This window comes from Phocoena phocoena, chromosome 14 (genome assembly GCF_963924675.1).
Source record: "Phocoena phocoena chromosome 14, mPhoPho1.1, whole genome shotgun sequence".
Taxonomy (NCBI): domain Eukaryota; kingdom Metazoa; phylum Chordata; class Mammalia; order Artiodactyla; family Phocoenidae; genus Phocoena; species Phocoena phocoena.
The window spans coordinates 77194896-77217542 of record NC_089232.1 but is presented as its reverse complement, the minus strand read 5'-3'; the positions used below and the strand labels follow the sequence as shown (position 1 = coordinate 77217542).

The 22647-nt window shown below is 39.6% G+C and overlaps 1 protein-coding gene across 1 annotated transcript in view; it reads left to right on the top strand.

The window, feature by feature from the left end:
• The first annotated feature begins 1150 nt into the window (after window positions 1–1150).
• VSNL1 (visinin like 1) overlaps window positions 1151–22647 on the top strand; it is a 101086-nt gene continuing 79589 nt past the window's right edge. Inside the window, exon 1 of the mRNA XM_065890878.1 lies at window positions 1151–1415. The gene's annotated coding sequence lies outside the window, so the exon portion shown is untranslated. The remainder of the gene's footprint in view (window positions 1416–22647) is intronic.

Genomic DNA, 22647 nt, shown 5'->3' with positions numbered 1-22647 from the left:
AGGGATTTTGTTCGCTGCCTTTATCCCCAAGGCATTGAAAAGTGCCTAAGGTCAGTAGGCAGGAGGTCAATGAATAATTGTTGAAATAAGCGAATGTACAAACAACACACTTGAGGAAACTGATCAGGTTGGGAACAGGTAAGAATTCTTGCTTTCCTGGTAGGCAAGCCACCAAACATTTACTGGGCACTACTCCTTGCCAAGTCTTCCAGGCTTTGGCTAGGACAGTCAGGATCCGGGGAGGGCTGGCAAATGTACGTGTCCTTCAAGGACACAGAAAGGGGCTTTATAAAATGGCTTTGTCCAATCCCTCAACCCAGGATTCCGAGGAAGTTTCATTCCCTCCCCTTCACTATCCCCTCCCCAGCCCCACCCAAAGCACATTCAATAAAATATATTTAGTGCATAAACAAGGCGCTTATTATTAAACGTTGGTTGATGATTAGCATGATTTGCCCAAGGTCACCCAGGACAAGAAGCCTCAGAGCCAGCTCCCTTCAACACACATTTCTCCAACGCCATTCTGGACCAGAACCCTCCTGAGTAGTGGGGTACTAGAAGGCCTGGCTCCCTGTACTGCCAGTATAAGACCCTTGGAAGAAATGGCCCGCACAAAGTGCCCACCATAACAGTTTCCTCGACAGTGAGCCGGGAAGACGCGCTCACAGCTTGCTGGGAACTCTTCCTTCAGAGAAAGGAATTTCTGCAGTTTTCTCCTTCACCTTGCAGCCCCTCAAAGAGTGGGCCGGGGGCCCTCTAGGCATGAGGGTGGCGGGAAAAGCAGGCTCCACGTGTCCCAGCTCTGGCCTCAGCCTTCACCACCAGACGGGGTAACCGCGGGGCGTGGTGAGCCTAGCCCGCTCTGCCAGCCCAGGTGAAGGTTGCTCGAGTGGCCAGGCTCCCTTTTCTTAGCTACTTTCCTTTTGAGTTTCTGCTAAAATCTGGAGACAGGGAATCCACTCTCGGAAGCTCCGAGCCCCTCCAACTGAGCATGCGCCAATGCCTGACTGCTTTTGGTCACGGCGCCAGATCTCTCCAAGCTGGGCTGCGGAGCCCGGAGGAGGAGGGAGGAGGGAGGGGGGAGGAGGAAGGAGGGGAAAGGGGAGGGGGTGCCTGGAGAGGCGGCGGCTCCAGCGCCTGCGCATCCGGCTCCAGGGACCCTAGGTTTTCTATGGGATTCCCAGTTTGCAGCAGAGACTTACCGGAGCGTGCTGCAGCGACTGCTGGGCTTGCAAGGCGCGATTCAAGAGGGATTTAAGCAGTCTAGAGCTCCACAGAAAAAAAGAGCGTGAGGGAACCATACACGGAGACGGCTTAACCGTTTATCCGAATTAAATATATGTACATATATTTATTTACAAAGAACTGTTGAGTTTTATCATTTTCGCTAAGTGACCGTGGGCAGCGCTATAACAGTAAGTAGAAAATACGATCTTCGTGGCATTTCTGCATGTGTAGTGCAGCCAGTTGTCTGGGAGATGCTTTGGCTATTGTCACTTACTTTGCTTTGCATAGATACATCTAAATGCACGGTGACAGTTGCTTTGGTTAATGCTGGTGATATGAACGTACTGTTAGTCCATGAGGGACCTTTTGGAATAACGGCGGCGGGGGAAGGGGGAATGTTTATATGCAGCGTGTTTGGGGGATTGTCTTAGGCTAGATTTAAGATAGGTGCAACAGAGGTGCTTTTTAAGTTTGTCGCTAAGTAGGCAGATTTCCTTACACAGATTTAAGTAGCTAATTGACCGACTGTGAAGTTTTCCGGGTGCTGATAAAACTCTTGAGCGGTTGCAGTCAAGTACCAAACTGTCATCCGTGGGGCTGGTGCACCATTTTTTTCACCGTGGAAGAGCAGCGAACGTGTTTGCTAAGTAAAACTGAGTGGACGAGATGGTGTGGAAACCAGGGTTGGTTTCCAAATGGGATGTTAGTGTTTAGAACCACAGAGCTAGGCGCTAGAAGCACATTTCTCTGTTAGTATTTAGAAATGAGTAGATAATTTTTCGGTTTTGATTTTTCATCACGATGGTGAATGGGCAAAAAAAGGAAAGATGTTCAACCGCCCTGTCAGCCCGGTCTATTCTGAACAGAGTCTGAGACTCAGAGCCTCTGAATGGGGATCGTTAGATCCAAACTAGTTACCTGCCTTTGCATCCTGTATTCGCATTCCGGAATGCAGGGTTGAAAAATGAAAACCCAGATGTTTTACCTTTGGTAGTGTTTCTTTAAAGGAGAAAAGGTCGTTCTGTGTTTTGAGTTAAAATGGGTTCTTCCTTGCCCAGAAACGGAAGAAGGGTCTTTGCAAGGTCAACCCCCCGTGGAAATCAGGGGCTCTGGTGAATTGGGGGAGGGGGCAGGAAATGGTGATGCTCCCTGGGGGCGCTCAGCACTGCACGGATCAGTGGTGCCCTGTGAGATGTCAGAGTGGGAATCCATTTTTCTAGAGTTGCCCTCCTGGCCATGTTTTGGAGACTGAAATGAAATGGAAATGCTAGTGGGTGTAGTAAAAACAAGTGTATACTATCTGTGTGTCATAGCCCACTTGAAGACAGGAGGAGCAAGGAAGTTGTGTTTCTACATATTAATTTTTTCAATTTAAAGGGGTTTCACGTTGAGACAAATTAAAAATGAAACTCTTGGGAAGACACATTTTATCCTCACTGCCATTTAAACTGCCTACATATGTGTGTTGTGGCTGGTGGGGGGAGGGGCGTCCTGCTTCATTGAACACCTCACTCATGAGTATACTCTCATTAAACTTGGGTGTTCATAACCCCAGAAAATGCTGCACTGAAGCAGGCTGGCAGAAGGGCATGAGGCAGGCAGACAAGAGAAGAGCATGACCAGTGTGTGCTGGATTTCCATGGAAAAAGTAGATCCAATATCTGGGATGAAATGAAATAAATTTTGCCCCAAATAGGATAGATCATTATAGGACTTTTGGCTCTTCAGTCAGTCTGACTATCTGGAACCCTTTGAAGGAATTTATAATTTATTTAAGTGGATGAAATTTGACATAGAAAATTCGAGAATATCCTCTCCTTGGAAACCCAAAGTGTAAATCATACTGCCTTCTCTGTCCCTCCCTTCTTTACTCCAGGGCAGAAGGACCAATCATTTGTCATAATTGAGCCATACTCCTCGTCAACCCTGAAAACTGGAATCAGCTGCCTGAATAGTGCAGGTGTAGCGCTGCATTGATAAATGGGTGGTGGAGAAAGAAGGGGAGACCTGGTGTGAAAGCTCATAGATGTTTGCTCTCAGATACCTTGCTTCATAGGCTGACAGTTATAGAGGAAAACATTGGGCAGGGACCTTCGAAAGCATCTAGTCCAAACCTGTTGTTTTACAGATGAGAACACTGAGGCTCAGAGCCGTGGAGCTAGGGGAAAGTCAATTAACTTCTAGTCTATGGAATAAAGAATTAAAACGTATTGTTGAGTGGAAGTGTCCCCTTCTCTCTGTACGTACAGCATCCTCAAGGACATAAATAATTGCCTGCTTCCCAGCACATCTGTCGAGAGAGTCCCAGGGTCCCTTTTCATACCATCGCATCTCTCTTCTCTGCCTTGCTCTTTTTTTTTTTTTGGTAAGGTCTCTGTCTCTTTTTACTATTGTCCCTCACTTCTGATATACCCACCTCATTAGATGTTTAGTCTGGCCTTCCTAGCTTCTCAGTCCATTTCTTTAGAATTCTTCAAGTTTTTGGAGAGAACTGGCAAACCAGTTGGAATCTTCAGCTCCTGTTTGAAAACTGTCCAGGCCCGTTTGTATCCCCTCTCTGCTCTATTCCCCAGGATCCTTTCAGGAATCCAGCCTTCTGAGAACCTGTAGGTGCCTTCCCTCTTTTCTACCTGTCTCACCTCCTCCAGCACTGCTGCAGCTACAGGCACTGGGACCTAGTGGAGTGAGGAAGCTGCAGTGTAAACACACAGCAGGCTCTGCCAGCTCTCCTTTGGCTCCTAGAAGGCAGAACCCAAATCAGAGCTGCCTGTCTCCAGCCTTCATGGAAATGCTCCAGATGAAGCCACCTGCAGAGAAAGGGGCTGGGGGCTGGGCAGGAAGACTGAAGGAAGACGCCCGAATCGTTCTACCTGAAGCAGGCGCTGTAGAGGAGAGCAGTGCAGCTTTTTAAAACCTTTAGAGCTTTTAAAGTGCCGTCTTGCTGGACAGGGACTGCAAAGCAGGCAATAATACCTGCCTAATTGGCCCTTCTCTTTCCTTCTTTTTTTTCCTCCTTTCTGTTCATTTGCGTTCTCTATTTCTCCCTCATTTTCTCCCTTTCATAAACATTTCCTGAGTGCCTGTACAGTAAAGCTCTAGGCCTTTTAAAGAGAATCCAGGCATTCCTGTCGCTTCTTGCAGGCACTCAGAAAGAGACTGAAACCATCACAAATGTCCCCTTTGGGGAAATGCCAGGAATTCTTACCTGAAAAAGCTGAAACATTAATGGAGGCTTGAGAAAGACAAAGTCTGCGTCTCTTCCTCGTTTGAGAGATAAGCTAAATACACTTGGAAATTGTTGAGGAAGCTAAGGAAGCAAGGTGGTGAGTTTCTCAACACATTCCCCAATCAACAGTTCAATTTAACCACTTACCTCATGGTAAACCTTTACTGAAGCTCTGTCCCGTAGAGTCTGTCCCTAACAAATGCTCTTGGGTCAGATGTCACCTCGTCTTGCTATCCTGTTCTGAAAACAGGCATGTCCAAGCTATTGTGAACACCACATAGCTTCTGCAGATATCAGAGACTTGTAGCTGCTAAGCGTCCGGCTTTGATTTGCTGTGCCATGAATCTCATTCTGTAATAGGATAGCACGGTTAGAAATGTTGTCCTGGGCAAGCTATGGGTTTTCTATTTGGATTGTATATAGGTATGGATTCCAAACATTGCTGAGGAGCTCCCTGTGGAATTTCATAGAATGACAGTATAATATTGATATGAAATGTGTGGTTTCCTAATTCGCAAGAGCAACATATATTTAATGTTGTTCTACACGTCTTTTTCTTTGTATGGAGTAATTATTATTCTCCTACGATTAGTGATTCTTTAGGAAGATAGGAAGGTTCTTCTTATCGAGGGGATCCCATTCAGTTAATCTAAGGTTGAAATTGACAATGTCCATCTCAGTTGCATTTAGTAGATATAAATATATTAATTTTCTAAAGTATCAAATGGTGCAGAGATAAATTAATAAATGAGTGATATTTCTACTATCCCAGTGGTTAATTCACATAATTTATAGAGTATATGAACTGGATGGGATCCATATAAGTTACCTAAAACATCCCTTCAGCACGTAAAAAATATAGTAGAGTAAGGAACATTTTTATCTTAAAGGCATATCTGCAAAGTGAAAGCACATTTCACAAGGGCAGAGATTTTAATGATCTTTTTCATATTTCCACAATATCTATACAATGTATTTTATAGATACTCTGTAATATTTCTCAATTAAATATTTGTTCTCATAAGAATCAGTTACATGTAACTTGTTAATTATGTCAAGAAATTAAATCATTTATACCAAAATCATGCACAGAATTAAAATTGCTTTAAATATCTTTATGTTACTAAAAGGAAAATCTAGACTAAAAGTTATTCTATACTTTACTTTCAGTGAAGACATAAAAGCACTATATTAATACCTTTAAGCATGCTTTTTAATCCACTTACAGAGTATACTCCCTTTTATTTCTTAATAAGTAAAAATGTATATTATTTTTACCTATTTATAAGAATTGATATCAATATGTAAATCTAGACTATGGTAGATATGTGTACCAATTATTTAGATCATGGGTCTCAAGCTATGGAATTATTTTAATGTGTTCACATTGTGAAGGGACCATAACACTTCTCATTTACAGTTTGAGATTTCTCATTTACAGTTTGTTTCTAAAGACGGCTTATGCTCTTTTAAGTGAATCAAAATAGTTTGAGTTGCTTCCAGCTTCATTCATTGAGAACTCCACAAATGGGATCTTGGGGGTGCTTTAGAAACTGCTTAATGAATGAAACAGAAATGGAATAGCAAATTACTGAAGAATCCTCAAAGAGGTTTGACACTTTAATAATAAGGTGTCTGTGAATACATTAAAGAGATGTTCTATACCCTTATCAGCTAACTTAAAGCATGCAAGTCAGATAATTTGTCCATGATTCTTTTGTTTTCTCTGGATTTCTCCACTGCCTTCCTTTACTGCAGTTCTAACACAGATGACCTGCTGTGTAGCCATCAGTTGTTTCTTTGGGTTTTTTTTGACAATGCACTGCATTTCTAACCATTTCTTGTATTATTTTCAGGTGAACAACCTATTTCCTTTTGTTCTATATTACAATTAAGACTTGGAGTACTCTCATTCACCAAGTAGCCTTCAAGCTCAATATATCTAATGCAATAATTGCCAAAGTTTTTATAGAAAGAAGGACTCTCTTAATTGAAAAGATTTCATTTTTTTGAAGTATTGCTCATAAAAGGCAAAGTATTAACAAATCAGTTAAATTTACTTGCAATTATTATAGATCTATAGAATGAATACTGTTTTTCTTTATTCTTGCTCGAATAGGGATTTTTCTGAAAAAGAAATCTGTCACTTTAAGTGTATCTTTTTCTCCTTTCTTTGGATCTTGTTTATTATCTCTTGGGCTCTGAAACTTTTGAAGAGCTGAATGTAAATAGATTTTTTGCAAATTATTAACATGTTAAATGTCTTTGTAGCCTCGGTAAATTTTTTCCAAGGTGAATAACTAGATACTAATATTTCTGTTGTATCATACTTTAGAATGTTTGTTGCATTTGAAGGCTTCTTAGAATAGTAGATTCTGGTGCTGCTGGAGTCTGGTGTTTTACATTTTGCCTTGGCTTTATTAATTTGTGATTAGCATGTTTATTTCTGATTTCTTGAAACCCAATCTTAAATTGAGTGAAATTTCCCATTGGAGGCCCATTAAGCATTGTCAATAAAGTTGACATGTTTACTAATAAAATATTTCATTTTTAATGTATGAAATAGTGCTGTACAAGTCTGATTTTCAAGTAGCAACTTCTGGAATTCTTTGGCTTTTGACGTTATGAATTAATGAAAGACTGTCAATTTTGTTTATTCCAGAAGTTCAAATGTTTCTTAAATTTATACATAAGGTGCTTGGTGTTTGCTTTCTTCCTCATATGGGAAATTTTATGAAAAATAAAAAAGAAATTGTGAAATAAGTTTAACTTCTAAACAAAATTGTTAGTTTTTCTTTTAAATGTTTATAAAGGTATTTATTCCTCGGAGTGAGGTGAAAACCATCCAGTGTTCCCCCATTTTTAGTTAGTAAATGGAAAAATTCCTCAATCCTCACGAAGGTTTCAGTTGACTCAAAAGAAACTATAGGAGGAAATCTAAATCTAAATTCCTCAATCCTCACGAAGGTTTCAGTTGACTCAAAAGAAACTATAGGAGGAAATCTAAAACAAGAGTTTTCAAGCTAGATACATTTAGATAAAAATCCCCAGTTCCACAGTTTATTAGTTCTGTGACCTTGAACACGTTGTTTAACCTCTTAGCCTCAGTTTCCATTTAAAATAGTAATTCACAGGATTCTTGAACAGAGAACTGAAGACTATGTATTAAAGGATATAATATAATGCCTCATTATTGAAAGTGTGCAATTAATGATTGTCATTGTCATCACTGTCATTCCTTTCATCAGAAATCAATGGTTCCTAAACCACTTTAGTCTCTGAGCTGTAGTAATTCTACTCATAATGGAACCTCTGAATAAGGAATTGAGCTATGACCAGTGAACAGTTAACAATGCTTAACCTACCTTGTAAAACAAATATCTATTAAGTAAGTGTGCCAAGCACTGTGTAGTCACTGTGGAATCAGCATTAAATAAAATACAATGTCAGCCTTCAAGGAAGTTATTCCTAATGAGGAAGATAAGTACAATTCAGTATGTCAAGTGAAATAAAAATATGGTATAGATGCACAGAGGAAAAAATTTCTAGAAGAAGTACCTACACTGAGACCTCAAACTTCCCATTTCTCTCATTCTTTCTTTAAATGCATCCCATTTCCATTATACCTTTTCTTTACCACCATCTCCCTACCATGTAATACCAGCATATAGTTAGACACAACAGAATATGGTAATAAGAGGACATTTTTAAGCTTGTTTCCTTATTGAATACATTTTAAGGTCATATATTAATTATTTTCCAATGTAGCTAAATAATGTGGCCCTTGCCTCCCACCCTAGCCTCCAGTGGGTCACTGGAACTCAGTGAAAATATTTCAAGAGCTTTGCCTTTGATTTAAATATTATATGATGATACTTCTATCCTTTAATATCTTCCAAAAAAGAGATTTCTGTCTGATACTCTCTGCTCACCTCCCTTATTACTCCAACTAATTTCATGACTAATCTTTCAAATGTATCTGTGGGAGGACTCATATGATCATACAATCTACTCCTTCATTTTTTTCTCCTAGGGCTTTTATGATAAGGAAAATATACCTCCTAATCCCTGAAAACGTGTTTCCAACCCCTATACACATACACACACACACACAAATCCAAAATGGCCTTACTGTCTTTAGGTCTTCTAAGAGCCTTTTCACTTCTCCTCAGCTTTTTCCTCCCTTCTCCCCCTATTTCCTGCCCCACTTACTAAGGAATTTCAAGTATATTTCTTATCTGGAGTTAAAAAGGAGCATCCTTTTCTCCTTTTGAAGTCTACAAAAGTTGCACCTAAATTCTGAGGTTATTTTGTATAGTAGGAGTATTGGATGATTCACAGAATTGGGTAGGACTTTTGATTCTAATTAATTTGGGGGGCTTTTTTTCTCACTTGTGAAATGGGCTCATATATTTACCTTATAGGAATCTTTATATATATATATATATATATATATATATATATATATATATATATATATATATATATGGTGTCCTCGAGATATATACATATATATATATATGTATATCCATCCCTTCGGACCTCTACCTTCCCTCCTGCATTTCACCATTTCTCCTAGCAGGACACTTAGGTGTTCTGCTCTTTCCAGGTATATTTGTCCTAATTTTCTGGTGGTTAAATAATAGCTAATACACACATATCCCAGGTAGCATGGTGAGTGTGGTCCTAGAGAAGGTATACTGAATGAATCAATGCCTTAGCATAGACCCGTGTTCCTGCATCTGTTTGGAAAAGTTCTCCATTCATTTAAGACATGCCTCCTACTAAAGTTCCCAAAGCTTTTATTGACTAATGTTCAGTTAATGAACAATCCATCCCCATCCAGTGATTTATAATGCTCTTCATAAATTATGTTGGAGGATATCTGCTAACCTTTAATTATCTTCCAACCTTTATCTTCTCCTTCCTTTACCTTTTTCTGAGGTGCCGAGTGCGTTTGAAACATTCTAATGACATCCTTACTTCACTTCTTTGTGTCAGGTCTGGCATTATCAAACTTACATATTTTTGGTCCATCAAATGTCCATCAGATAACATCAAATAAATGGCAGAAAGGGAATCCTTAGTGGAGCACACAATACTATTGCAGAGCATGTTCGAGGCAGGGTTGGCCTCTCAGAGCCTTTGTTTGTTGAGCATTTGTAGAAGTGTGCACTAATGCATGTTGGCCAAGAGCAGAGAACGGCTCTCAAAGCAAGGGTGAGGGAGAGGTGCAGCTACATACAGATACATATCTACCTACCTACATACATACACATATACATGATAGGCACACAGTAAGCTCAATATACTGTCATAGATTGTTTTACATTTTAAGCAAAATATTTAAGAGCAAATAGCTTTATAACAAATCAGCACTTTTGAGATGGCATTAAAAGCAAGCACTTTTGAAAGTTTTCTCATTCTAGGTGAAGTGGCAGGGTTGAAAGGGAAGGTGGTTTAAATTTGGTGGTAAGGACATTTTAGACTTTGTTTCTTTTTATTTATTTATTTTATTTTATTATTATTATTTTTTTGCGGTACGCGGGCCTGTCACTGTTGTGGCCTCTCTCGTTGTGGAGCACAGGCTCCAGACGCGCAGGCTCAGCGACCACGGCTCACGGGCCCAGCCGCTCCGCGGCGTGTGGGATCTTCCCGGACCGGGGCACGAACCCGTGTCCCCTGCATCGGCAGGCGGACTCTCAACCACTGCGCCACCAGGGAAGCCCTAGACTTTGTTTCTTTAAAGAAATATTTCCAAGACACTGATAGTTATTTCGCCTCAAAGAGTTTTGTGGAAACGTTTTTCGAGGTAAATAGTGCTTCCTACACCCCACTCTTAAATATTTTCAGTGCATATTTTCATATTAATAATAAATCTGAGTGGTCCTGTTGTAAAGACCCAGTATCTGCTTACTTCGCTTAATCTCATGTTTCCAAACCTGTCTGCACAGAGAACTCATGTTGAAATATGCTTGTTACCATCTTATTGTAGTTCTGAAGAATCCAGTCAGAAAAGAAGGACAGAAACTGAACTATGTAATGGAAAGTACATTAAGACTAGGAGTCATTAATTGTGTGTTTTAGGCATCACAGCCATGTTTTAGGTATCATAAGTGTGAAATCCTGGAAAAGTTACTTTACTTCTCTGAGTTTTAGTTTTGTCATGTGAAAATAGATATGAGATTGCCTACCCTCTCTAGTTAGGAGTTATTGTGAAATTGATATGACTTTGAACTTACTCTGTAGATTGTATAGTGCCATGTAATGGTAAGAAATTTATAATTATTATTCAACTTTAGAATTTTAGTTTATCTTTTATTTTAAAAGATAATTTAAGAATCAAAGTACTGATCTTGTGCAAATTATTGCATTGAGGTATGTCTGCCAAAATAAGTCCCCTGTCCCCTATCCTCCCCCACCTCAGCTCCTAGGATAGAATAACAAATACATGATAACTGTAACCAGGTTTTTACACAGTTAAACTGAAAACGTGATTTCGTAATAAAATAATTCTGGAGGGAAAACCTAAATTATTTAAGATTTGAGCTACATCTATATCTTTTATATTTTTCTCAGGATTTCTCATGTTGTAGTTGAGCCCATAGCATTTTTCAGTGGAGTAAGCATGTCTCAATTTTCAGAGAGAGTCTAGTGGAAAGAATGGCAACCATGGCATGCCCATGTGTTTGTTCCAGCAGGGAAGCTTTGGAAATAAGATTTTTATCCTAATGGGGTAAAGAGGTCTATCAGAATAACTGGGCCTTCCATTCCTGGATTCAGCAGGTATATGTAGATCTGAACAATGTAAGGGCAGGGAAAACTGATGGAAGAAACAAAAGAGACCCACATGTGCATGTGTCCAAAGGCAATCCATTTTAGACAAGCTCTGTGCCTCTTAGTGCGTTCCAGCAGGGACAATGGCGTCTCCTCAGGGACGATGGAAATCATTTCTCATGAGCTTCCACAGCCCTGATGATCAAAATCTGATTCTTTCCTAGGGATCCTTCTCTAGTCATCCTAGCCAAGAGTTATCTCTCAGGCTTCTTATCACATCTGGACTCATAGTCACCTGTATATGTGCCAGCTGTCCTACGAAACTGGAAGTTCCTTGAAAGGAGATATGTCTGGTAAATATTTAGGTCCCTTTTAGAGAGGTGTGCCACTGGAGGGCAGTTGAATAGGAGTGGTAGCAAGTCAAGTGTACATTGCCCCATCAATAAGTTGTAAAGTTTGGAAATTTCTAATCAGGAGGTATTAAAGAATTCACAAACACCCAGGATTATGAGAAGCAGCATCTGGGCATCTGACTCACAAAGGGTGTCAATGACCAGGTTACACCAGTACCAGTCAAGTAAGACTTTGCCCATTTCCTATCTTACCTCCTTTTCTTGCCCGCCTCCCTAGAGAAGCAGAGCAAACGATGGAGGAGGGAAGCAAGCGGGATAAAGAACAGATTACAATCTCTTCTCCACTGCTTAGTTCAAAATTGACCTGAGAAAGGAGAGATCGGGTTAGATATATAGTGGAAATTTACATTTAAATTAGACTGAAATTTTTAATACCTTAGAAACAACCACTTTTCTGTTACCTGAAAAGATATAGATCAGCCCAAAATATCATCCTGGAAGGGGAAAGGGAGACACAGAAGAGCATATTTGAGGCAGTGATGAGAAAATAAAGCTATATAGCTAACCCATTCAATAACCTGGTTATAAAAGGAAGAATACAAAATAGCATATGATTCATTCATAAAACAGGAGGTGTAGGCCAGAATTGCTGGTGTAGGTATTAGAAAGAAGCAACTGGTGTGAACTGGAGTGGCAGAGGAAGGTGGTCTGGATTCAGGTCACCAGTGGTACAGGAGAGATTGGAAAAGAGACATTCTTCCAAAGAGGTGCTCTGTAGATGACCATGTACACAGAGGGCTTATATCATTCATGTTTGGCTCTTAACCAAGATCAGATTCATCTGAATATTGCAAGTTACCTCTAGGCTAAGTCAGGAGAGCAAGGAAATGAAAACAGATAATTTATACTTTGTAATAACATTAAATAGTAATGGTGTAAAGCAGGGGTCCCCAACCCCCGGGCCACAGACTGGTGCTGGTCTGTGACCTGTTAGGAACTGGGCCCCACAGCAGGAGATGAGCAGCGGGTGAGCAAGTGAAGCTCCATCTGTATTTATAGCCGCGCCCCGTGACTCGGATTACTGCCTGAGCTCTGCCTCCTGTCAGCATTATGATGAGTTGTATAATTATTTCATTATATATTACAATGTAATAATAATAGAAATAAAGTGCAAAATAAACGTAATACACTTGAGTCATCCCAAGACCATCCCCACCCCTGGTCCATAGAAAAATTGTCTTCCACAAAACCGGTCCCTGGTGCCAAAAAGATTGGGGACCACTGGTGTAAAGAATTTAGAGTGTATAGGGCACTGTGTTGGATATTTACACACATCACTTCATTGAATCCACATTATAGCTTTGCAAGGTAAGTGTCTGCAAGGTAAGCTTCATTTTATGACTGAGAAACTGTGTCTCAGAAAGTAATTTGTTCAAGGTGACACAGCTACCATGTGATAAAGGTGTTATTTAAACCCAGGACTCTCTCTACCTTTCTACACAGGCTTTTTTTTCCCTCTTTTTTAAAACTTTTTGATTATGGAAAGCATACACATTTGAAGAGAATGATGTAATAATTCCCATGTACCCATCACCCAGCTTTAACCATTATTAAAGTCACTTTACTTCACTTCTGTATCCATCCTTCCCCCTCCAGTGGTTTAGTTTGAACAAATTAAGACACTATATCATTGCATCTATAAATTTTTATATGTGTATCTATAAGGACTCTTTAAAACATGTCCACAATACCGTTATGTACCCCCCAAATTATTTAATATCATCAAATATCTAGTCAATGTTCAAGCTCGTAAGTATTGTTATAGTTTTTCTGAATCAGGATCCAAATAAGGTCTGCACATCCCAGTTGGCTAGTAGACAACATCCTGTTTTGTATAAGACATTTATATAAGACATGTTTCTCAATAGAGGGAAGTATGGTATGGATAAAAGAGACATGACTTCAAAGATGAGGCTAGTTGCTCTGAACAAGTTATCTTACTTTTGGAAAACAAGAATTATATTCCTGAGATTAATTTCAAGGATTAATAACATAATGTCTATGAAAGCACTTAGAACAGTCTCTGGCATATACAAGGATTTTAGTGAATTTTAGTTTCCTTTCTTAAAAGAATTTAAAGGAAAAAAAAGGTATACTAGGCCAAAAAGCTTGAGGAAACTTCTTGGAGTACTTTGGCTACTGATTCTTTGAGATCACTCCCCTTTTGTTTCTGGATTGAAATTTGACCACAGTTTTGCCAGAGTGGCTAGTGATTAATAGCTCTGAATCTTCCCACTGACATGTTCTATATGGTTTCCCACATCAAAAGGAAGGAAATTTGTGACTTTAAAACGATCTCAAGTTCAGGAAAATGATTGTAAGGTCTATATTGAATGTAAATTATAACCTGTCTCACAAAACTGTTGTGAAAACCAGAGGTAATACATATTAAATGCCTAGCAGGGGCTTCCCTGGTGGTGCAGTGGTTGGAAGTCCGCCTGCCGATGCAGGGGACGCGGGGTCGTGCCCCGGTCCGGGAAGATCCCACATGCCGCGGAGCAGCTGGGCCCGTGAGCCGTGGCCACTGAGCCTGCATGTCCCGAGCCTGTGCTCCGCAATGGGAGAGGCCACGACAGTGAGAGGCCCATGTACCGCAAAAAAAAAAAAAAAATGCCTAGCAGAAACCTATCATTTAATTGACCATCAATTTTTAATAATAAAGTAGTATTTGCTATTCTCAAAGAGCTTTTAATTTAAATTGAGAAATTAAATGAATTCATAATCAAGAAGTATAGAACTAAGTACAACTGACAGGCCACCTCCTGAATTGGGTACATCTAAACCATTTGTGAAGTTAATGGGTACTTTATTCTAGAACATGGATGTTTGAACTCAGAACATTGTATTTATAAAGACTCACAGCCAGTAACTCATAGACAGTAACGTAATGTTCCTATAGTGCTTATTAGAATATGTAAAGTGAGCAGTTTCTTCTATGTTATGTGGGAACCATTTCCTAAAATGCCAACCAGAGGTTGCTGGTAAAGAGTACTCAGATTTTTGTAATAGGTCTATAAGGCTATACACCTGTGAAATGAAACTCACTGGGAGGTAATACAATAGAAGGAAGGCTAAAAATTCATACGGCATTCCAGCTAGCTTCTCCAAATTTTTATTTGTTATTGGTTCCTATAGTAGATAATCAAGAATCGCGTTATTTCTCTGAATTTGAATCTAACTTGGACTCCACTGATTGTTAACATGGTGATTGAGTCTGCCTCATTATAACAGTGAGAATATTCCAGTTTTGTGGTTGTCCAGGATTAGATATGAGCGTAGAATTTTTCTTTTTTAATTAAGTGAAGGAGAGATTGCTTTTTTCTTTCAAAAAACTTTTTTAATCTAATTTTAAAAACTCAGTTGACAAAACTCCAAAAACTAGAACTAAAGAGGGCTGCTGCTGGCATTCCAGGTAATTCATTGAACAAATGTGGTACTTCAAGCCCCTACTCTTATATGACAGCTCTTAAGTGAGCTTTATTGAAAGCTGGGAATTTGCTCTTTTTAATTACTTTTTCTGAATAAAAAGAATAATGTTTACTCATTGTAGAAAAATTAGAAAGCAAAACATAGAAAAAATAAAATCAGAAAACAAAAAAAAATCAGAGAAAAGAATAAAAATCACCTACAATCTATTATTTATAGGTTATATTGTCCTCCTTTATATTGTTTTCTAATTGAGACTACTCATTTCTTTAAAATTTGTGTTCTACTTTTCTTTTCCTTAGCACCACCCTTGCAATTAAAACTCTTCACAAATGTAATTTTAAGACATTACACTCCACCATATGCATAGAGAAGGTTTACTTCACTATTCCCTTACTGTTACACATTTTAACTTTTTTTTTTTTTTTTTCTTTTTGTGGTACACGGACCTCTCACTGTTGTGGCCTCTCCCGCTGCGGAGCACATGCCCAGCGGCCACGGCTCACGGGCCTAGCCGCTCCGCGGCATGTGGAATCTTCCCGGACCCGGGCATGAACCCGTGTCCCCTGCATTGGCAGGCGGACTCTCAACCACTGCGCCACCAGGGAAGCCACTAACTTTTAAAATATCACTGAATGGAATATCTTTGTGCACAAAGTTCACTGCCATTTTAAGGATGGACTGGACAATGTCCTTGGTGTAGATTTCTGGGCATCACTAGCAGAGTGAGTACTTTCTTTGAACCCAGGCTTTACTGCTTAGTGACAGAGAATGGGATTCTAGAGAAATAGTAGGCCTGAAGAGTCATAACATTTAGTACTTTGCGGAAAATTCATCAAAACTAGTTTGTAGTTTTCGGAGCCTACTTTATGAGCAGATGGCTGTATTCCTTTCAGAAGCTCTGAAAAGCCTCTTCTGATCAAAACCTACCTGCAATTCCCTGAAACTTCATCATGTCTGTCACTTGGTTTTGGAGCAGGAAACAGGAAAGAGAGATGAATCTAGGCTAACATCCCAGAACATTATTTTATATAGGTTTTAATAACATACTTTGCCTTTATTATCAGATCTGTGCTCTGTCCACTTACTTTACCTTGTTGCTTTTAGTTCACTCTGTTGCTTTTCCATGAAGTACCATCTCTGTGTTTCACTGATTCATTCACTCTTTCAACAGATACCTATAGAACATCAATTGTTTGCTTAGTACTCAATACACAGGGCAAACTTAAACAGCCATAATCTCTTCCCTCATGAAGATCAGAGTCTAGTTAGAGAAACAGATATTAAACAATTAATCACAAAATAGCATACAATTGCAAATAAGATTAAGTACCATGGAAGAAAAATACATGATGCTGTAAGAAAATGTAACAGGGAGACCTGTTGTGAGCTGCTTGAAGTAATAGATTCCAGGGAAATCCAATGAGGTCTACATTTCCAACTCACCCTCCTGGGATTGCTACTAAGACATGTTTACAGTGGCTGGGTCTTAAGAAGGAGATGAGTGCTCCCTTTCTCTTTGAGAAGAGAGGAGTGGGTCTTGCTCCCAGCTTTTAGCATCTCCTATTTTATCCATCACTCACAAGCCCCCCAATAATGAGGACAACAGAGCTTTTGTTGACAGCACATCTCCAAGAGAACCATACTCTTTGATGCACAGTTCACTGGAATAGTTTCCAGATGAAGAAATCTGCAAGCACCTGTGTGTCAGGTACTCTTCCCAAACCCTTGGTTGTTTTCATGTGATATAGACATGTGGGTGGAGACAGATAATTGGTAGTCTGATAAGAACAATCGTGAGAGGAGCAGCGTGTGCCGTGGGAGCATTTCTGGGGCACGCAGACCCAAAAACTCCATAGGATAAGGGTTGGAGGTGGGATGATTTCAGGGATGCCAAGATTAGGAATTAGGAAGACAGTGGGAAAGAGGAGTAAGGATATTATTATTGACAGAGGGAGCAGGAACCAAAATAAAGTATACAATAACTGTAAGAAAATACTTTCAAATGCGTGTGTCTGACATAATGTGTTAAAGGGTGATAGAATCTTGATCAAATGTAATGGAGAGCAATGTGGATTTTGTAATCAGGCTCTATCACAAAATATTCCAAATGATGTGAATCATTTTTTCTTGAAATTTAGAAAATGATACCTATGAGACAGTATTATCATGGTAATTCAATTGTAAATATTGCTACATAAGTATATTTGATACCTGGACTTTAGAGGTAGTAGTAGTGGTGATTCTAATGGTAAGATCAATAATACTAAACGTGGTTAATTTATATTGACTTCATTACATGCATTTATTTTTCTAATGGTCATAAATCATGCTAAGAATTTTTATTCTGACTATAAAAAAGAGGAAATGGAGACTTAGAAACAGAAACAGTAGGTGACATGCCGACTGTCACACAGCCAATAAGTGGCAACACCAGAAAGTCTGACTTTGGAGCCCATTTCTTTTTTTTTTTGCGGTACGCAGGCCTCTCACTGTTGTGGCCTCTCCCGTTGCTGAGCACAGGCTCTGGACGCGCAGGCTCAGTGGCCATGGCTCACGGGCCCAGCCGCTCCACAGCATGTGGGATCTTCCCGGACTGGGGCACGAACCTGTGTGCCCTGCATTGGCAGGCGGACTCTCAACCACTGCGCCGCCAGGGAAGCCCTAGAGCCCATTTCATAACTGCTGTCCATAGTCTGCCCGCAGTAGTCAATTCACAGCTATTGTTATCATTATTTTAAATTTAAAGCTCTCGAGAATATAACCAGAATTTTTTTTTTTTTTTTGAGCAAGAGCTTACAGCCTTGTAATTTACTAACAAACCAGTTAGAATTAGATTCAGCTTAAAATGATAGAAAACCCCAAATAACAATGACTTTGAGGTAGGCAGTCCAGGGTTGATAGGGGAGCTTCACAAAGTTCTCAGGGACTCAGTCTCCTTCTTCCCTTTACCTCCATGATCCTTAACATGTCACTTCCATCTCATGATCCAACTTGGCTGCAGCCATCACATGTGCTTTCTACCAGTAAGAAGGAGGAAGGGGAGATGAAGGGTGCATCCTTCCCTTTTAAGGATCCGCCCCTAAGTCAGACCTCCTGAAAATTGACATACATGCCATTGGCCACAATTTAGCCACATTTAGCAAAACACCTGCTATGAGTTAGGGGTTTTATTATTAAGGAAGAAGGAAATGGATTTTGAAGGAAACCTGAAGCTTCTGCTGTGCTAGTAATAATAAAACTTTTAAGTTATAGTAAATATTTTAATTTAGATTATCAGCTTATTTCTTTAAATGTAATACGAAAAAATCAGCACACAAAAAACAGTGTTTTAAATTCACATCTAAAATTCTAATTAACAACGTCTTTTATAAAAAACATTGTCCCAGAGGTCATAAAATCTTGGTATTCATGCCTGGGCTTAGCTTCTAGCTTTTTGTCTTGGTCAGATCACTTTCCCTTGCTGGGCTTTAGTTTCATATGTAGAATGAGTAGGGTTAAACTAGGATATCTCTAAGTTCGTTCCATCTCTACCTACTTTTACCAAATGTGATAGGTAAATCTCAAGTTTTCTTACTAGAATTTTAAAGTAGTATAAGTGTTATAGGGCAAAAATCTCACAATGAGCCACTTTTCTCAGGAATAGATACAGATTTATCTCTGTACATTTATACCTTGCCTTCTCTGAGAAAAATTAAAGACTTCTATTGTTCTTTACTTGTGCAAAAGAAATACAATTACAAAATGAAATAAGCAGAACAAACACTGAGAAAGAGATTAAGCTATCATTTTTTTTTTTGCTGAGCATATTTAGAGAAAATCCAAAGTTTCAAGTATAAACAAATATTAATCAAGATTTTAAAAGGAGGCTGGATGCAAGATAAGTTACAAAAACAAATAGCCTTTTCTTTTAGTCTATCAAAAAAGCTTTCAGAAATGAAAGTTGGAAAAATATTCTATGCACAATAGCAAGAAAGATGATAAAATATTTAGAATTAAAAATTATAAGAAAGGCAAAGTGCCTTATGGATGATAACTATCTGAAAGAAATCCGTTTTCAATAGATTTCTTAAGTTGCCTCTTTGGGACTTGAAAGTTTCTTCTGTGAGAGTACGACAGTTAATCCAGTTCAGTAGACATTAATTGATAAATCCAGTTTAACAGGTTTTAATTGAGGGCTTATGTGTGAAGCCCTGTAATGGAAAAATTTAGAAGCCGGGGGGTGGGGGGGTGGGGGGTACGACGACGACGACGACGACGACTCTTTCATGGAGCTTATGGTAGGGAAAACACAATAAACAGATGATTAAGAATTGATCAGCAAGAAAAAAGGAGGAAGATTATGCTCTGGTGGGCATGTATAACAAAGAGGCTAACCTAATCTAAGGGATTCAGGACAGAGACAAAGTGAGACTTATGCTGAGATCCAAAGTAAGAATGGGAGTCAGCCAGGTGAAGGAGGTACAGAAAGAGTGCCCCCAACACAAGTAATAGCAGGTGCAAAGAGCTGGATTTGACATTGAACCTGGTGAGAAACTGGAGCTTAAAAAGGAACTTGGCAGAGTGGCATTAGATGAGGCTGAAGAGTTAGGTAGCAAGCAGCCGGGTTTCATATTGCGATGAATCTTATAAGGAGTGTTAAGGGTTTTTTAAACTGTGTTCTAAGAAGAATAAGAAGCTATGGACGGTTTTAAAAAGGAAGTGACTTGATCAGACTTGCATTTTCAAAAGATCCTTCTGGAGAATGAATTAGGGAGGAAGTAGATGGAAACAAACCAGTTTGGAGACAGTTATAATTGTCCACATGAGAAGTGATATTGGCTTGGGCTGAAGTGGTACAGCACAGATTCAGAGACTTGTACAAATTTGGGTGATATTTAGGAGGTAGATAATACAGGAGCGTGACTGTATTTGTGAAAAGAGGGAAGAAGATACTGTGTTCGTGGGCGGATTGATGGTGGTATAATTCTTCAGATATATCTATTTTTTTGATAACCAATGTCAAGTATTTATTTTTTTGTGACTCTTAACAATACAGCCCAGCAGTTAATAGAGAAACTAACATTCCCTTTATGTTGTTCTACATAGGTATACTCATCAGAATAAAAAATGTGACTCACACCAAATGCTCTAACCCAGCCAGCAGGGTCTTCAATACTCCCAGCCTTCAGAATTAATATTCTATTCTGTTGAGGATAAATTCAAACCTATTGAGGTTTCCTCAGGCCTACAGTTTGTGTTAGGTGTTCCCAATTCTTCCAGCGCTATTTTATACCTCTAGGACTTCTTTATAAGGCCAACACTTTTTCAAGCTTCCAAGGTTAGTAATTGTGATTTCATTATTAGTTGATTGAAAGAACACAGAGTGACAAATAGCTACTATAAATTCAGTAATGCTTAAAATTTATATATTATTAATAGCAGTAGTGTTGGCATATATTTGAAAAATAATGCAATGGTGTGTGAAAGAACACTCTTCCATTTCCAAGGCTTAGTTTTCATATGTATTCACAGACCCTTTGCAATAATTTAGTGGATTTTCCTACTTCCACACTTTACCCAGAAATCCACAGACCAAATTTTATCTTTCAGATGATCATAAATGTTTTTGTTTCAAATAAGAAGCAAAGGTACCATTAACATGATCTCTTCAAGAACTGCACATTCTTTAGAAATCAAAGAATAAATTTTTGCTCCCTCATGATGGCATTTAGACAGGGCCATGAGATTACAGAAGCAGGTATTGTTTCTGCTCTGGCATAAAAGAACCTAGAGTTTAGAACCTGGAGTTTCTCCCCAGTCAGGGCATCCATTGCATTAAAGCAGTTTATCTGCCTCTGAACATTATTATACAAAGAATTCTTATTTTAAGAATACACATCAGAACTAGACCTAAGGAGCCATCGGGAACCAGCAGACCTCTGAGGATTTGCTGCTGCCTCCTTTTCTTGGTCTTGTGGAGTCCAAGATGTTCCTCTCTCTATACATAGCATCTCAGCTTCTCTCTCTGCGGTTTAGCTTTGCAGTCACTATTGATGAAGGATGCTCTACCATCTGTCTTCCTTTTCAAATCCCTGAAAGAGCAAGTCTGATTACTTTTATCTCTATTTGCAGAGCTCTTCCCACCATCCACCCTCATCGGCTGGCCTGTGCTGTGCCAACTTTGATTGGGTTTTTTTTTTTTCTATAAATTTATTTATTTTTGGCTGCGTTGGATCTTCGTTGCTGCGCGCGGGCTTTCTCTAGTTGCAGCGCACGGGCTTTCTCTAGTTGTAGTGAGCAGTTAGTGGTGCACGGGCTTCTCATTGCGGTGGCTTCTCTTGTTGTGGAGCATGGGCTCTAGCACACAGGCTCAGTAGTTGTGGCTCACAGGCTTAGTTGCTCTGTGGCATGTGCGATCTTCCTGGACCAGGGCTCGAACCTGTGTCCCCTGCATTGGCAGGTGGATTCTTAACCATTGTGCCACCGGGGAAGCCCTGATTGGATTTTTAGGTCATCTCTGCCTAAGAAAACCTTAACAATGCTTCCCTGAATATGAAATACAGATAAGACCATCTCAGCTAAAAGAAGAGATGGGACATATTAATACCGACGTGTCCAGTATATCTGGCAAGGAATAACCAGGAAGGTGAGATGAAGAGGGAAGGGAACTATTTTGTGACAAAAGTAATTCAGGCACTTCACATACATCTATAACACCACACATTATCTTCAGAGCAAAACCAGCGAGTTTATAAAATTTCTCCATTTAATAAAAGACAGTGGGGCGTTGAGGGAGTGAACACTGTGTTTTGTCATCCAGCAGATCGGGCCTTTATGACTCCAGCTCTTGAGCTGTTTGCAAACTCACTCTAACCAGGAGTGTTTAGCTGTCCCTGGCATCAGTCAGTGCTGTATGCTTAATTCTAGGGAGAACACTGATTGATCAGTCAACTTGGTTAAGTTTAGGTCAGTCAAGACGGTTTTTAAGATGCTAAGCAAATATGTAACTGCTAAACATTTGAGAATTGCCTGTGTGCTGTCTAAATGTGTAAGTCCTTTAAAAATAAGGTGTATGGGCTTCCCTGGTGGCGCCGTGGTTGGGAGTCCTCCTGCCGATGCAGAGGACACGGGTTCGTGCCCTGGTTCGGGAGGATCCCGCGTGCCACGGGGCGGCTGGGCCCGTGAGCCATGGCCGCTGGGCCTGCGCGTCCGGAGCCTGTGCTCCGCAGCTGGAGGGGTCACAGCAGTGAGAGGCCCGTGTACCGCAAAAAAATAAAAAATAAGGTATAGTTTCATTATAAAGATAGTCTTTGACAATCTGAAAACATTAAAGTAGAAAGAAATTTAAATCATCATCCTAGTGTTCAAAGTTAATTATTGTGATAATTTGACATATTTCGTTCTGATCTTTTTCCTGTATGCCTACTTTCTTACATAGTTGTGGTATAGATACAATTTACCCTTTTACTTCTAAGTATTCCTTTTTAAAAACCAATTCTTTTAACTATATCATGTGTTTTTCTAAAGTCATACTCCTCTCTGTTTTCTTTTATCTAGGCTTCTGCCATGCTTCAGAAGGGATTTCAGTTAGGTTTA